This window comes from Odocoileus virginianus, chromosome 28 (assembly GCF_023699985.2).
Source record: "Odocoileus virginianus isolate 20LAN1187 ecotype Illinois chromosome 28, Ovbor_1.2, whole genome shotgun sequence".
NCBI lineage: Eukaryota > Metazoa > Chordata > Mammalia > Artiodactyla > Cervidae > Odocoileus > Odocoileus virginianus.
Window position 1 is genome coordinate 25,905,222 of NC_069701.1, and position 17,665 is coordinate 25,922,886.

Consider the following 17,665-nt stretch of genomic DNA (forward strand, 5'->3'; position numbering starts at 1 on the left):
CCTGACCCCAGAGCTGGGAGGGTCTTCACCTTGCTCTGGGCTTCCTGAGCCTTTAACTGTACGTGACAGAGCTACTGGAAACACACCCAAATCAGAGCAGACAGCACCAACCCCTGAGTCAAAAAGCCCGGCCGTGCTCTATCAACTGAAGGACTGTAATCAGGGAGACGTTCATTTAACGTGCTTCTGCCTTCTCAATCGCTTTTACTTTTCACTAAATTGAAACCGCACTACAATATATGTGAATGATTAGACTGTGTAACACATTCCTGCAAATTTAGATTAGGAATGATTATGACTTAAGTAAAACAGTTGAACACAATTCTTATTGCCATCTATCTTTTCTCTTCTTTTTAGTGCTCATAGGGGTGACTGAAGGCAACGAATGAAGGACTTCGAGGAGAGCTGAGGTCTGGCCGCAGAGAGGACTGAGGTCTGTCTTTGGAGGGCTTGGAGGAAGAGGGGACAAGCTGATGTAAGAAGATGTGGGATCCGCTGGGCAGGGAGAGCGCCCTGGGAGAGGAGGTGGGTCGGGGAAAAGTCCTGGCTCTGCCATTTGCTTCGCTGTGTGACTTGAGGCAGGTTACTTAGAATCTCTGAGTCTTAGCTTCCTGTCAGCAAAATGTGCTTTATTATTCCTGGCTCATGGGATTGTAATGGGTGGAATGAGATCAGGGAGTGAGAGCCACACTGCAGGGTAGCCAAGAGCTAGGATGGAAATCCACGTTCTGGCCACATTTGAGAAACACCACTTCCCAGACCTGTGTGGCCTTGATCTTTGTTACTCAACCTCCCGGAGCCCCTGTTTTCTTAAACCACAAAAAAGGAATAGGCACACTTGGCCAAGAGTGTCCTTGGGAGAGGAATAAATGGGATTTTCCATGTTAAAGATCCTTTGTACAGACTTCCCTGGTGGTCCAGTGGCTAAGACTCCACACTCCCCGTGCTGGGGGCCTGGGTTTGATCCCTGGTCAGGAAACTAGATCCCACATGCTGCAACTAAGACCCAGCACAGTCAAATAAATAAATAAAAGTATTTTTTAAAAAAGTTCTTTGTAAAATATAAGCTACCTGGCAGGGCTGTCCTGGCTGGTCAACGTGGGAACAGGAGTCTAGGGGAGGTCGGAATTCTCATTCCCTCAAACAGCAGCTGGAGGTGGATTAGTGGAAACTTGCTTGGGGCGGGGGCTGGTCCCTGGGTGGGGAGAGGAGGGGGAAAGGGAAGATCCTCGTGGGAAGATCCCCGTGGGCGGGCCCTGACCTGGCACTCTTGCTCCGCCTTTCTTTGCTTTGTCTATAGTCTCCCTTCCATCACCCGACACACTGCAGCATTATATATTTTACTTATTTATTATGTTTTGTTCAGAGTCTGTCTCTTCAGTTCGGGGATCTGTTTTGTTCCCTGGCGCATCCCAAGCACCTAGCACATAACTTGGCGATTCGCAGGCACTCAGGAAATATGCATCCAGGGAGCAGATTTATGAGCGGGGCTAGGATTCTGTCTCCTGAGATAACTGAGGTGAGGCTGGGGAGATGGTGGGTGTGGAGCCAGGGGGAAACCGAGGGCATCAGTCACTCCAGCAGGGAGCTTGCTGCAGGCAGAAGGAAATAACAGCAATCTGGTGCGTGGAGCCCAGAGCCCATTCTTCAAGGGAACCACGAGCCCCCAGGGTTTCGCTGGAACCCCTTGGCTCCGGCAACCCGTCTGCACATCCCCGTGCTTCCCAGCAACTCGGCAAAACGCCTTCCAATCAGGGTAATTATTGCTGCCCGAGCCACTGCCTTTTGAGGTGTCTGCCTCCCGCAGCTCCGGCTGGAGACAATATTTCTCTTCTGTTCCTCAAGACAACAGGGACAACAAATAACACGGCGGCAGATGAAGGGCCCTCCAAGCCCTCCAGAGCTGAAGAGCCTGGGCTGGATCTGCGAGGAGGGAACAGAAGTGACAGCCCGCGTGGGGCGTGTGGCTGCACCCTGCCTATCCCAGGACTTTCGGGCGGCTGGGGTCCATGACCAGGGTCACTCTGGCCGAGGGGGCAGGGGCCTGCAGGCGGGGTGGCATCCGCTGTACCGCTGACGCCTAGGGGCCTCTGTGCCTGCCCTGCAGATGGAGCTGGCATTTCATCACGTCCAGAGTGTGGCTCTAGCAAAGTCCCTGCCCGTCCTGTGAAACAGCCCCTCTGTTTGAAATGAGGAAATGGGAACTCGGAGAGGTTAAGTAATTTGCACACAGTCACGCAGCTCATCAAGTGGCTGTGCTGGGGGAAGAACTCCTAGGTCTCCGAACTCAAAGCACATCCATCCTCTCTGGGCCCTGCGGGGTGGTGGTGGGGGCATGGATGTCCCCTAGGGGGTTGCAGTGCAACCCCTCAGCTCTCAGCCTCGGATTCCTGGCCCGGGGCACCTGCTCCCCATGGAGACACACCCCGCCCCTCGGCCGACTGTGTCCTGCCGCCTCACCTCACCTTTCCCGTGTCCTCACCCCGCCGGGGTTGGGGAGTCCTGGCCCTGGGCCCTGCTGCTAGCTGGGCCTGTTTCAGTTACAATCCAGAGCCCCTCTCTCTGTTGTGTCTCATCCTCAGGACTGGGACTCCCCCCAAATACCAGCCAGGACCCAACTGCGGCAGGGAGTATCCTCGGGCACCCACATGAACCCCAACACCAACGTATAAATATGAATGTTAATACTGATGTAGATACAAATAATGGGCTTCCCTGGTGGCTAAGCGGTAAAGAATCCGCCTGCAATGCAGGAGACTGGGGTTCAATCCTTGAGTTGGGAAGATCCCCTGGAGGAGGAAATGGCAACCCATTCCAGTATTCTTGCTTGGGAAATCCAGCGGAAAGAGGAGTCTGATGGGCTACAGTCCAGGGGGTTACAACGAGTCGGACACGACTGAGAGACTAAATCACCACCACAGATACAAATAATAGTACAGTAATCAATACTAACACTAATGCTGGCTTATATTTGTTGAGCATTTATTGAATCTCAAATGTGAGCCCAGGAAGCTGACTCTGGAGGCCTGTGTTCTGAACTATTGTAGGGCCTACCTCTTCCTCATCTGACGTGGTCCTTCAACCTGATGGTCTCTGTTTTGTTAATATCTCTTTTCAAACTGACCTCTAGAACTGAGGGCAAAATTGCAGATGGGGCCTGACCGTGCAAAACCCAGGGGCCTGTCACATCCCTATGTTTTGAGCATCACTGCAATAAATACAGTCTAAGGTTGCACTCACTTTTTTTGGTCCCCAAGTCTGAGATTGGCAACTATAAGGCTTTTCATCCAGTTCCCAAGACTTCCAGAAATGAGCTAATGAGGGTAAAGCCCTTTCTGTCACCCTCTTGTGTGGCCATGGGCTGAAGCCTACCTTTCCTCCCCCCTCACAGGCTCTGTCTCCGCCAGCTGCATTTGGCTCTGCTGGGGCCCGGAGAGAAGGCTCCAGCTGAGAGAGCACTTGGTCCTGGGCGAGTCGGGGGCTGGATGGAGGTGAAACGGCCTGTGAAGGTCGCTGCCATTGCCTGGTGAGCGATGTGTCCCCATTTCAGCCTCAGTGGGAAAGTGATGGAGGGTGTAATTAGGGCCTGAGCTGAGCCTGGGGAGGGGGGCTGCTGTCCCCGCTCAAGGAGGCTGGGGACACGGACGGCAGTCTCTGTCCTCCTGGGTGGGAGGAGGAGAGTGCCTACTCATCTGCATCCACGGGAGGAGGAACAGCATCAGACCCGGTAACTGCATGTTCGGAGCTTCCCTGGGAGTGTGCATGTGAAGTGGGGGACAGGAGGAAGATGGGGCTGTAGTGAGGCAGGAAATACGACCAGAAGAATTCTGAAGGGAGTAAAACCTTCTCTTGCCCTCTCATTTCCCTGCTGTCTTCACCTTGATCCATCGTCCCAACTCCTAACGAGCCCAGAGCTGAGGCTTCTCATAACCCTCCCTTGCTGGGCAACCCCACTCGAGTTGTTCCTCCCCTTTTGTCCTGGTGTCTTTCCTCATCACAGTTTGCTGGTCCTGTGAGTCTCATTTCACCCTATCCCCTGGGGGACTTGCCTTATTAGAAAGTGATCTAAAGCACTAATATAGTATTAATGTGTTCGGGTCTAACAATTGGCCCGAAGCTTGTAGCCAGCCATAACCCAAGGCTATAAACACTTCAACAAGAGAATTCCTTAACCTCCAGGCATAAATCCCAAGGTGAATCCCCCAGTGTTCTGGCTGGCAACGAGTTTGGGCAGGGTAAACCCCAACTGGTTATATCAGCTGGGGCACTGCTTCTCACGGGATAAGCACTTTACATTGTTCAGGGCGCAGACATTGTTCCTCAAGATAATGCCTGTGGTCGACAGGGTGGAGATTTTCCTGGTGTGTGTCAGTTGCTCAGTGGTATCTGACTCTTTGAGACCCCATGGACTGTAGCCCGCCAGGCTTCTCTGTCCAAGGAATTCTCCAGGCAAAAATACTAGAGTGGGTAGCCATTTCCTTCTCCAGGGGATCTTCCCAACCCAGGGATGGAACCCGGGTCGCTTTCATTGCAGGCAGATTCTTTACTGTCTGAGCCATAACTGGAAGTGCCAATTATTGGAGATTTTCCATAGGAGGAGGTAATGGAAGCTCAGAGACAGTCTGGGTCTTGCCCAAGGTCACCATTCCAGGAGCCCAAGCAGCTCCAGGCCTGTTGCTAGGCCAATAGCTCCCACCCCTCTTCCATCTCCTCAGGGCACCCAAAGATTCTGGGGCCAACAAGGCTAGGTCTGGGGCTTGTCTGCAGCCCTGGGTGAGCCATGAAATAAAATCCTAGAACCACTGTCAGGCCCCTTGGATGAGAACTTAAGTGTACTGGGCGCCTATGACATCTCAGACTCTGTTCCACACATTTCCCCAACAGTTCTTGTTTTAATCCTTACAATGAACTGAACGTAGTAGAGCCGGCATCCTTGTTTCCTTTCTGCTGCTGCTGCTGCTGCTGCTAAGTCACTTCAGTCGTGTCTGACTCTGTGCAACCTCAGAGACAGCAGCCCACGAGGCTCCCCTGTCCCTGGGATTCTCCAGACAAGAACACTGGAGTAGGTTGCTATTTCCTTCTCCAATGCATGAAAGTGAAAAGTGAAAGTGAAGTCGCTCAGTCGTGTCTGACTCTTAGCAACGCTATGGACTGCAGCCTACCAGGCTCCTCCGTCCTGGAGGATTTCTCAGGCGAGATTACTGGAGTGGGTTGCCATTGCCTTCTCCCATTTCCTTTCTACGGATGAGCAAACTGAGGAAGAGCAAAGTCTGAAGTCACACAGCTAAGGAGTGAGGCGGGGCGGGGGACAAGACTTGACAGCTGCAGCTGATTCGACAGCTGATGTTCTTTCTCCTCCACCGGGTGGCCTCCTGAGAGGCCCGGTCCAGTGGGGACGGCAGAGCACGGCAGGATGGGAAGGACCACAGCAAAGAAAACAGGGCAGGTGAGCCTGCTGCTTGGGGTGGCGGCAGGAGGGGGCAGCTTGCCCGGGGCCAGGAGTAAGTAAGAAGCCGTTTTGTTTGGGTCAAAGCCAAGCCAGCCAGGGTGGTAGGCCGGCAGGTCCGTCTGGGAGGCCTTGGGGAGGAAGTGAGTTTGGAACCTGTCCCAGGTTAGTCTGGGACATGAAACTGCTGTGGGGAGCTGGGTGTGGCCACAGGGGTGAGGGGCCTGGAGCAATGAGAGGAGAAACGGGCTGTTGCCCAGAGCAGAGGGCCTGGCAGGCCTTCCACGTGGAGGCCTAGGAGCCGGGAGGGGCCGAGGGGAGGAGGCACGTGGTCCAGCCACGGTAGGAGGCTCACGCAAACAGCTTCTCGGCCGGAAGCCATGGAGCCCATCCCCTCCGCTGGGAGAGGTTATCCCAAAGGAAAGCGCCAGGGCTTTAGGAGAAGCATATGTTGTGGGCTTGCCTTTCCAAGGAGCCAGGATGCTGTTTTCTGCACGTCAACCTTGTATGGACATGGACCGCAGGCCAGGTGGCTCTACGAGTGTTTCTCCAACAGCAAGTCTAGTAAGCAACCGACTGCGGTCACTGCCTGTTTGCCCAGCCATTGTTGGCTGGTGGTGGGAAAATTACCTTTATTTAGCACCATTATCAGGAGGCTGCAGGGGCACCAGCATTTTCACTCCGCTGGCTCTCTCTCTGGCTGCCGGCAGCAGGCCGCATGTCATACAGTCCCTAGCCCCGGCCGCAGCCCCTCCTGCTCATGTGGGCACAGGGCAGGGGGCTAAGTGAACATAGCAGCAGAACTCCACTTCCCAGCCTGCTGCTTCCCCTCTGGGCTCAGGATGGGCGGTGGGACACCCGCCTGGCCCTGCTCCCTGCTATCTGGTCAGCCCCAACTGCGTACTTGCTGGTCATTTCCTTGCGGCCACAGTACTCTGTATGAATGAGACAATCTAGAACACCATCCTCCGCTGGGGTCTGGGCCTGCACAAATGGAGTGATTTGCAGGACTTGTGCAATTTCTTAATTTTGGGTGAACGTGCATGAAAGCTCTCGGGAGGGAGAACGTTCACAGTCTTCATACCTCTGAGCAGACAATTGAAAGGATTTGAAAAGTCAAAGTGCAAGTCGCTCAGTCATGTCTGACTCTTTGCGATCCCATGGACTATACAGTCCATGGAGTGCTCCAGGCCAGTATACTGGAGTGGGTAGCCTTTCCCTTCTCCAGGGGATCTTCCTAACTCAGGGATCGAACCCAGGTCTCCCACATTGCAGGTGGATTCTTTACCAACTGAGCCACCAGGAAAGCCCTGAAAGGATTTGTGCCCTCTCCCCCGCAAGGCTGGGAAGTCATGGATCTCAGCCACTCCCCAGGAAGCTGTGCGGGCTGGCTCACGGGATTACCCCTGCAGTGGTCCTCAGGGCATCAGGAGATGCCATCTGACTGTTCTCTGGAGGAGAAGGCCAGACCTTCAGTTTGCCGGCTGTGCCCAGTGGATGGGCAGGTGTTTGCTGACTGACCGACAAATCACAGCGAGAGATGGAAGAGCAAGCATTTGCAGAGCTTCCTGCCTTTCCTTCTGCTTCCATGGGGAAGAAACTCTCACCCCTCGACTCCCTTCCTGCTGTTGTGTGTGGCAAAGTGCAGGTCCTTCCAGTCCCAAGTCCCTATCCGCGCACCAGGCACAGTCTGCGGTAGGATGTGCAAGTCTTTTCCCTGGAGAAGGAGGGGGCAGAGGGGGGCTGGGAGGGATGCCTGGTAAGACCTAAGGAGGGAGGTGACGGCAGGGCTTGGTTCTATGAAGGGAAAAGAGCCTTTTTCCCCCCCAGACAGAGCAGCCGTCCACTGCTGTAGGGTCTGGGCCAGTCGGTTGACCTCTCTGGGCCCCAGAGACCTCATGACTGGGACTTTCAAGGGTACAAGGAGGCAGCAGCAGAGACACTCTAAGGCTCTCGGCAGCTCTCTGACTTTCTGATTTCTAACACATCCTCCTGGCTCATTCCCCTTCTCTGTCCAGCACAGGGGTCCTTACAGAAAGACAGGGCTCCTTGGGACTTCCCTGGTGGTCCGGTGGTTAAGAACCAGCCTGCTAATGCAGGGGACACGGGTTTGATCTCTGGGCTGGGAGGATCCCACATGCTGTGAAGTGACTAAGCCGGTGCATGACTACCGAGTCTGAGCACCCGAGAGCCCACGGCCACCATGAGAGAAGCCCGCACACCGCAACTGGGGAGTGGCCCCTGGCCGCCAAAACTGGAGAAAGCCTGGGCACAGCAGCGAAGACCCAGCACAGCCTAACAAAAGAATAAGTAAAAGAAAAAAAATAAAAGCCTTAAAAAAAAAAAGGACAGAGACCCTGACCACAACACTGGGAAAAAATCATTGTCCTAAAGATCATACAGATTTCTAAAGCCACAGAGAAGGAACGTGTGTGCAGGGGCTGTTCAATATTTGCAGCAAGCCTTCCACCAGGCGGGTCTCCGCCCTCAGGGCCAGCGTGGGGTTCGAGGGGAGCGGTGTTTCCTGGCAACAGCCACTTTGCAGCTGCTCTGGGACTCTGGGTCCCATGGGGGCCTCGTGGCTGCAGCACCTGGTTCCCAAGCGGGGGACGCGGGTCCCCTCGGCTGCTGGCTCGTTGTGTCCCCGCAGCTGTGGGGACGGTGACGAGGTCTGTGGGCTGCCAGCCCGACTGGAGAGCCCTCAAGAGCCACTTTATCGACCTCCCCTTCTCTCTCCAAGGCTCTTAACCCACTGGAGCAGGGAGGAGGGGCTGACGAGGGGTGGATGCCCACTCTAGGCAGATGGGAGCCCGAGTCAGCTTCCTCTTCAGGCCCCAGAGACCGGAGACGGCTGGTGGCGAGCCCCTGGGCAGAGCCCTCGAGTCCCGTGTGTGCCACGTGGGAGGAGACAGGGAAAGAAAATGAAGGAAGCAAGGCCCCGACGACTCGAGCAGGTCCCGACCTCTTTCTCTCTTGTCAAGGTCTTCCTATCGCAACACCTGACCTTTGACTGGAGCCTCGTCAATTTGCCAAGCGTTTACATAAATCATTTCATTTCATTTCATTTCCACCACGACCCATAAGGTATATGTTGTTTGCATGGTCTTATGGATGACGCTGCTCTGACTCAGAGAGATCAAGTGCATCACACAGCCAGTAGGTGACTAAGACAGGGACAGAAGGAGGTTTCCATTTCCAAAGACCTAGTTGACCACCCGTCCTCCAGTCCCTTCAGCCAGGCCACACTGCCCCCTTGAGAGTGTCAGGGGAATGGCAAGAAAGAGGTGACCAGCCGTGACAGTGAGCAGGAGCTCTTGGTAAAAAGCTTCTCCAGGCATAGACACCGCCTGCACTTCCAAAGAGGTTTCTGGGGCGTGGTCATAGACAATCAGACTAAGCTATGTTTTAAGAGACAGAGGCATAGGTTAGCTATCAGTTTCTTCCTTTAGGAGCTGGGAAAGCAGCTGAGGTCTTGGCTGCTAGGAAGGCAGGAAAACTTCCCAGGATAAATCCCTCTGCCCTAGGCTCTGGGAGGCCACAGGCAAAGACACAGGAGCTGAGGTTGGGGGACCTGCTTCAGGGCTGAGTTGTCCTTCCCAGAGGCTGTTTGCAATTAAGAGGATTCCCTTCCAGAAAACTCCTGTAACTCTGATGTCCAGCATCGACACCCATGAAGGACTGTAGCAAGAATGATCTGTTCATGGCCTTATGCTCAGATCTGATGAGTGTTTGGCATATCATAGATGCTCAGCAAGCTCTCAAACAAATGAATAAAGCACAAGTAAACCTAGAAGATCATCACCTGCAGAATATCATTCACTCTACAGAGGCCCAGAGAGGTTAAGTAACATGTCCAAGTTTGCACAGCCAGTTAGTGATGGGATAAGTAGCAGAATCGAGGTCTCCTTTCCCTACATGCTCTCTGTGGAGGAAGGTAGGGATGCGAGGACCTGGGCCCCAGTATCAAGCAGCTGATTCAACCTCTGACAAACTCTTCCCATGTGTCTTAGCTGCGTTGGGTCTTTAGTTACTGGATGTGGTTGGGAAAGAACGCTCCTTCTGTGTCCTGGCTGGCACACATGGGCAGTGGGGAGAAGACATGTTTATCCACGCGCTCCTAGGAGCCCACAGCTCCTCACAGCATCCCTTACACCATGCGCCCTGCTTTCCCCTTTGGGGAAGTGGGAATGACAGCCATGACTAACAGAGTCCGAGGAGCAGAGCCTACCCTCTGACCTGGTCTTTCAGATGGGTTCAGTGGCTTCTGCGGAGGGGTTCTGGGAGTGAGAGCAGAGCCCAGGGTACACTTTCCGGGCCCAGGAGACATGTGTGGGCACAGCCGGCTGCCCATCCCTAGAATCTTCAGAAGCAGAAGGAGGGAGCAGGGTGGGGTCCTCACATGGGTTCCGGTCCCCCACCGAGCCGCTAGAGGAAGCTAGGACACAGGAGGAGTGCCTTTGATCTAGACTTGCCATCACCTGAAGTCCATGTGGCCTCCAATCTCTTCCTTTGAGTCCCTTTCCTGCTCAGATGCCTCAGTTTCCCCGATGGGCTCCTCCCCTCCCCCGCAGAGCCCCTCAGCTCTCAGTGGTCCTGGAGCCTGGGCCAGTGCCTGCCTGCCACTCTGCAGCTCCGATTGTGGGGATACCAAAGGGCGGTGCCAGCAGCCAGCTGCAAGATGACAAGGCTGAGTTCACTTGCATGGCCAGGAGTCGACAGGATCATCTGAATTAAGTGGCTAAGTTTAGTTTTTAATTAAGCCCCCGTGGTCTTTTAAAAAGGTCACCGATGACACCGTCTTCTTCAAGGCCAATATGAAAAGACATTCAAAGTCAGAGTTCTGAGATGGGAGCCTTGTAACTTGAAATGTCACAGGGAGAAATTTGGAAACGGGGGAAGAGAAGCTGGTGGGAAGAATGACCCTGTCACACTGTCCCGCTGTCAGCATCACCGTTTCCAGTGGGAGATCCAAACTATTTTGGTCTCAAAGTGGCCCCACTCTGCTTCTTCAAGGACTTCCCCCACGACTGGCTATGGGTTCTTTGTTTGTTGCACTAGGGGAAAATGGGAACTTTGTCTTCCCTGCAATGGTATACAAGTTGGTATCAGTGGGGTGGGATGTGGCAACTTGCCCTGATCTCTGGGGAATTAATAAACATATATGCAACTGACTGTTATTCTTCTGCTATAATTCCTGCATACATTTTTCTCTATAACTTGACTGATTCTGTATAATTCAGAAATACAGTTCAGTGTAGAGTGGAACACAACAGTCACATCATTGTCCCATTGTTGTTCAGTTGCTCAGTTGTGTCTGACTCTTTGCAACCCCATGGACTGTAGCACACCAGGCTTCCCTGTCCTTCACTGTCTCCCGGAGCTTGCTGAAACTCATGTCCATTGAGTCAGTGATGCCATCCAACTATCTCATACTCTTGTCATTCCCCTCCCCCATAACATCCCTTAATATTCCTATCAGTTCAGTTCAGTTCAGTCGCTCAGTCGTGTCCGACTCTTTGTGACCCCATGAATCGCAGCACACCAGGCCTCCCTGTCCATCACCGACCCCTGGAGTTTACTCAAACTCATCTCCATTGAGTCGGTGATCCCATCCAGCCATCTCATCATCTGTCGTTCCCTTCTCCTCTTGCCCCCAACACCTCCCAGCATCAGGGTCTTTTCCAATGAGTCAGTTCTTCACAGCAGGTGGCCAAAGTATTGGAGTTTCAGCTTCAGTATCAGTCCTTCCAATGAACACCCAGGACTGATCTCCTTTAGGATGGACTGGTTGGATCTCCTTGCAGTCCAAGGGACTCTCAAGAGTCCCCTCCAACACCATAGTTCAAAAGCATCAATTCTTGGGCACTCAGCTTTCTTTATAGTCCAACTCTCACATCCATACATGACCACTGGAAAAACCATAGCTTTGACTAGACAGACCTTTGTTGGCAAAGTAATGTCTCTGCTTTTTAATATGCTGTCTAGGTTGGTCATAACTTTCCTTCCAAGGAGTAAGCGTCTTTTAATTTCATGGCTTCAATCACTATCTGCAGTGATTTTGGAGCCCCCAAAAACAAAAGTCTGACACTGTTTCCACTGTTTCCCCATCTATTTGCCATGAAGTGATGGGACCAGATGCCATGATTTTAGTTTTCTGAATGTTGCGCTTTAATCCATCTTTTTCACTCTCCTCTTTCACTTTCATCAAGAGGCTTTTTAGTTCCTCTTCACTTTCTGCCATAAGGGTGGTGTCATCTGCATATCTGAGGTTATTGCTGTTTCTCCCGGCAATCTTAATTCCAGCTTGTGCTTCATCCAGCCCAGCATTTCTCATGATGTACTCCGCATATAAGTTAAATAAGCAGGGTGACAATATACAGCCTTGATGTACTCCTTTTCCTATTTGGAACCAGTCTGTTGTTCCATGTCCAGTTCTAACTGTTGCTTCCTGACCTGCATATAGGTTTCTCAAGAGGCAGATCAGGTAATATTTCTATAGAGGAAACAAAAGACCTATGCATGGTTTTGCGCAGCCCTAAGTGAAGTAGAGATGTGAATTCATTTGATCAGAGTGGACAGCACTTTTTAGAGAGATGATCTGAACTGGTCTACAACTAATGGGGCCAGGATTTAGCAGGCAGGGTCAGATTTTTCTGGGGTCCTCGGTGTAGCACCAGTGCTTGGGCAGCAGGACGCTCTGAATGCTGCAGAGTTCAGTGCAGCCGCTGACTTTGTGTTAGAGTCAGGGGACACAGTAGTGCTCAGTAGTCTGACCATTTTGTCTATGGTCACCATAGGCAGTGTAGGTCTTGGACAGAATTCTGGATTTAGATTTAGGAAATGTGAGTCTTATGGCAAAAAAAAGCACAACTATTGACCTATCTATTATACATTCTACCATTTATTTGCCATCAGAATCTTTATATTGTTGAGGTGGGAATGTAACTAAACTAAAATATATGAATTTCCTAGCCCCCTTTGAACAGCTACAGGTGGCTAATGAGATGTAATCATAAACCATTCTTTAAAGATGGCTAATTCACCTGGGAGGGTGCATATGTTTTATTTTTTCCTCTTCTTCTTCCTGCCTGAAATGTGGAGTGGATGGCTGGAGCCTCAGCAGCCATTTTGTGACCATGAAGTATAAGCCAAGTATGGAAGACCGTGCTAAGGATGGGCTGCCTACTTACTGGTAGGTTTCATGTTACACGAGAGAAAAGTTAACCCCTAAACTTTTTAATGTCACTAACACTTTGGAGCTCTGCTACTAATCACTGAGTGACAAAGAAACAGAATGATTACCTGCTCTATCATTTATTCCTGTGTCTTTAGATAAATCATTAAATGTCTTCAAGCTTCAGTTTCCATACCTCTACAGTGGGAATGATAATTGTTGTTTTGCCTTGTAAATGTTTTGTCTGACTCCTGGGGTCTACTCCAAGGCTTCTGAGAATGCTGTCCCCCCTCAGTCTGAAAATCATGCATGTTCTGTACCTGAACAGTGGCTGCCTCCCTCCCCTAGTTGGGGTGGATTGTTGCTGGGCTAAGGCATGTGACTGCCTTCCAAGTTCAATGGCTTGCTTGGGGCTGTTACAAAGTCCCCTTGTGGGCTCCCATTTTCTAGAGACACAATAGCTTTTCCTGGCTTGCCCAGGCCTTGCCCCTCCTTGCCGGGTGCAGAGACGTCTGCTGTTTCAAGCTGCTGAAAAGGAGGCTTCAGAGAGTCCCACATTGGCGTCTCTAGGCTCTGACTCATAGAAACGTTTTTGGAAATCCTCAAAAGCCTTATTAATCTGTGAAGACATCCCAGAAGCGGGAGTCTGTGCACCCTATTTCCAGGGCTTTTCAGCACATCCATTGTCTCAGCTGCATTGTTCCCGCTCGGAGTCTTGGCCTCTAATGGCTCTCTCTCTGAGGCGGGTGCTTTCTGCTGCGCCTACGATTTCGTCCCGACTTTTCTCTGTTGACTTTAACTCTTAAAGTGCAAAGGTGGCTGCTCTTCTTGGGCTGTTGATTCCTCTCACCCCCTTGTGTCGCTCTCTGCTTCACCCCTCTCTCCTGGCATCTGGCTGGATATGGGTCAAGGACAAAGGCCTGCACAGAAACTGAAGCTCACTTTTTTCAAATGAAGTCCTTTTTTTCCCCTTCAAATGAAACTTCTAAGGATTTGTTGAGCCTGAGGAAGTTTCCTGGGATCATCAGGGGCCTCTGTAGGGGACCTACCTCAGCTGTTGGGTAGATAAGCTCTGGGCGGCCCTCTTGAGGACACTCCTCTGGCTCCAGGCCATCCACTGACCACCCTTCTGAGGTGTGATCTCTGCAGTGGAATGGGCCCTGGGGAGAGGACCAGAATTCAACTCCCAGCTGGGCTTCTGTTGTCTTGGTTCACACTTCAGGGGATTTGATTGGGTAGTCCAGGGCCTGTTGACCAAGACAGCTTCTCCCAGTTTTCTGTTTGTTTATTTATTTGGCCGTTTCAGGTCTTAGTTGGGGCATGCAGAATCTTTTGTGCCATGCAAGATCTTTTTTTGCAGTGTATAGGGTAGCTCAAATGGTAAAGAATCCACCTGCAATGCAGGAGACCTGGGTTCAAGCCCTGGGTTGGGAAGGTTCCCTGGAGAAGGGCATGGCAACCCACTCCTTGCCTGGAGAATCCCATGGACAGAGGAACCTGGTGGGCTACAGTCCGTGGGACACGATTGAGCGACTAACTCTTTCATAGACTCTCTAGTGCAGTACTTGGGCTTAGTTGCTGCCTATGAGGTCCTAGCTCCCCAAGCAGGGATCAAACCCATGTCCCTTGCATTGCAAGGTGGATTCTTAACCACTGAACCACCAGGGAAGTCCCTGTCTCTTGGTTTTCAAACTCATGTGTACTCGCTCCACTCGAATATGGGCTGGACCTAGTGACTTGTTTCTAGCAAAGAGAATACGGCTAGAGTGGTGACAGGACATAGCTGTAATTCAGTTATGAAGGACTGTGACTTCTGTGTCAGTGCAGTTGGCACATACATGCTTCGTCTGGTTTTCTTGGCTGCTCACTTTGCAGAAGAAAGCCACCTTGTTGCAGAGACCCATGGATCAAGAACCAGAGATGGTATTTGACCAACATCCAGTGAGGGTCTGAGGCCCTCAGTCCAACAGCGTGCAGAGAACTTAACCGGGTTAACAGCCACAGGAATAAGCATGGAACCAGATCCCAGATGATCACTGAAGTGACTGCAGGCCTGGCCAACACCTTGACTGCAGTCTTGGGTTCCATGGGAGCTGAGGACCCAGGTGGGCCACAGATTTTAAGATAATAAATGTGTACTGTGCTAAGCGGCTAATTTGGGGGTACTCTATTCCACAGCAGAAGGTAACCAGTACGAGTCTTTATTAGTCTCAAAAAGTATTTCTTTATTTTGCTTCTCCATATTTAGACTCAAGGACTTAAGCCTTTCACATCCACTTTAGTGATGCATTCTTGCACACACACACACACACACACACGTATCCACATGCATGCTCTAATTTATGGGCTATTCACATCTCTTTATTCCTAACAATATATTATCAGAATAAACAGAAGAAAGACACAGCTGAGATGAAGCTCTATAGAGGTGATTCCTGGTTTCTGTTGATAACTTATGTAAAATCTGAATTTCTGTCAGAACCCAAAGAGCCAGGCGGGGCTTGACCAATGAGGCTCTGGGGGTCTGTGTGTACCTCTGATAATTCACTTCCCTGCTCACCTTCAAAGCCTGACTCAAACTTTCTTCCTCTGAAATCAACAACTGCGTACTCCTCCAGTGAGAGCTCCTATTTCTTATCTGAGTCCTGATCAGGTTGTATCTATATCGGATAAACATTTTCTTTATTGATGTTTCCTCCTTACTTTCTCACCCCTTCCCCAATCCCCCCACCCCCAGAAAGCTCGAAATGAAGTGACGTCCACAGAAAATCATCCAGGATCTCACAATTGTTCAGAAGCAAAATTTTGAAAACCTGTGCCCCCTCCCCCTGCCCCCACTGTGTTCCAGGAAGCCAAAGCACAGAGCAATTTCTCCAATCTAGGAAGCAATAAAGAAATGTATTTATGAGCCAGCCTCTATCTAAGGGAGGGAATTTATGTCTCTTCATGCTCTTGTTGACAATAATAACGGATTGCTGCATCAATGTGATGCAATATAATTTAAAAACCCTCCAAAACAAGGATCAGGAAACAACCAGCGGAGTCTGAGCCGCGGGCACCCTTGGTTCAGTGGCTGAGCTCTGGGCCCACTAATGCCTCCAGGCGATGTGGACCCAGCTCCGGGAGCACCTGCAATCTCATCTTGTTTCTTCCCAAGCACCGGGAAAGAAAAGCAATTTGTTTGCTCTCACACTCTAAAGATGAACTTCCCGTGCTCAATCAAACGTTATTATCCCAATGTAAGTCAATTTACCTTTGAATTTGAAGGCTATTTTCTTCCTAAATGGCTAATTATGGGAGATAGATGGCTGTAAACAGAAGCCTTGTACTTTGCCTCTCAGCTGGTCCTTCTCCCCCAGGCACCCATGAGAACTTGGGAAAGTGGGTCTGCCCTTCCCCTGCCTTCCCTGCCCTGTCCATCCTTCCCCATCCTCCTGCAATGCCATTCATCCCGGCCCCCCCACCCCTGAACTCCTAGACACTAGTTTGGAGTCTCCTGCTAAGCCCCAAACCACAGCCTCTACTGCTGGGCTTGTCTTTGGAGTTCTGTTCCCCCACGTCCCCCTGAAATGCGACCCATCTTCTACAGTGACCTGCTCCAGCTGTGCGTATGAGATGGTTGAAATCAGAGGAAAGAGAGCAGGGAGCAAGGCATCACCAGCGGGTGGCCCGCGCTGCCTTTCTTGGCACGGCTGTCTCCTTCCTCCGCCCTCACTCTGGCACACGCGATGCTCCGGAGGAAGGCCAGATCCTTCGCTCCCAGCTCCACCCTTCCTTCCTCAGGACCTGGCCCTCCTTAAGGCCTTCTGTCCTAAAAGTGGACATCCCAGCCCAAAAGCCGCGCGCACAGAACACCATGTGTTTCAAGAGACACGGGAGGCTGTGAGCGTCTGAGATGAAACAAGGTCACCCGAGGCTGCCTCTCTGATTCTCCTGGCGAAGTCACAGGGGTAACCGGCGGGCCGGGTGAGGCCTGGCGGGGCAGCGGCCTTTCCCGGTGCACGACCAACACCACGCGGAGCTCACTGAATGGCTGAGTTTGTTTACCGAGACTGGGAACGGCTCCCCTCCCTCACAAAACAGTCTTTCCCCAGGAGCGGTGGCAAGGAGGTCATCCCAGCGGGTTTGATGAATGCTGAGGCTGCAGCTCTGGAGGGAGGCGGCATTGTGTGCGCCGTCAGAGGCGGCTCCAGCAGGGAGACCGGAGCCCTCTGGGCTTCTCAGGTCCGGGGGTTGCGGAGCCTGTGGTGTGTGGAGTCACAGGGGCGGAAACGGACCTTCCAGCTCCGCTCCCTGAGGCCTGGCCCATGGCCCTCTGTACTCTCCGCCTTGGCCAGCGATTCCGCAATAACTTGCCTTTGTCAAGTGCCTCACAGATTACACAGAACACCTACATATATTCTTCCCTGTGAGCCTCACAATCGTCCTGCAAAGCCATCCTCATCTGACGACGTGGGACAGGCTCAGAGAGGTCAAGCTGTGTCAGAAGTCACACAGCTCATAAGTGACGGAACTAGGGCCTGCATCCAGGTTTTTCTGACTTTACAATTCCATCACAGGAAGGAGAAGATGTGGCTCCACGATCAGGGTGAAGGCTTGCCCTAGCTTTGGACCTGAGTCCAATTTATGACCTTCCTTAGGACCTGGGGGTGCTACCCAGGTGTCACTAGGGGTGAAGAATCCCCTGCCAATGCAAGAGACACGGGTTGGTTCTCTGGGTCGGGAAGATCCCCTGGAGGAGGGCAGGGCAACCCACTCCACTATTCTTGCCTGGAGAATCCCACAGACAGAGGAGCCTGGCAGACTACAGTCCAGGGGGCCTCAAAGAGTCAGACTCTACTGAAGCGACAGAGCACACAGCACTCTAGGACCTGGAAACCATGGCCTTGCTAAGCCCATTGACCCTGAGCTTGTGGTTCTGTTCTGGGGCAGTTCTTGGGGGCTGGAAGGACAAGTAAAAGAGAATAAGCTTTCTTTTTTTTAAAAAAACAATTAATATTTTAACTGGAGGATAATTGCTTTACAATACTGTGATGGCTTTTGCC

General features: G+C 51.8%; 1 protein-coding gene and 1 long non-coding RNA gene across 4 annotated transcripts in view; one reads left to right on the plus strand and one right to left on the minus strand.

The window, feature by feature from the left end:
* KIRREL3 (kirre like nephrin family adhesion molecule 3) overlaps window positions 1-17,665 on the minus strand; it is a 592,142-nt gene that overhangs the window by 155,714 nt on the left and 418,763 nt on the right. The window lies entirely within an intron of this gene.
* Window positions 362-14,767, plus strand: LOC139031740 (uncharacterized). Its single transcript, XR_011484211.1, has 4 exons — window positions 362-525; window positions 3,392-3,526; window positions 12,548-12,638; window positions 14,496-14,767. It is a non-coding gene; the product is annotated as an uncharacterized lncRNA (long non-coding RNA).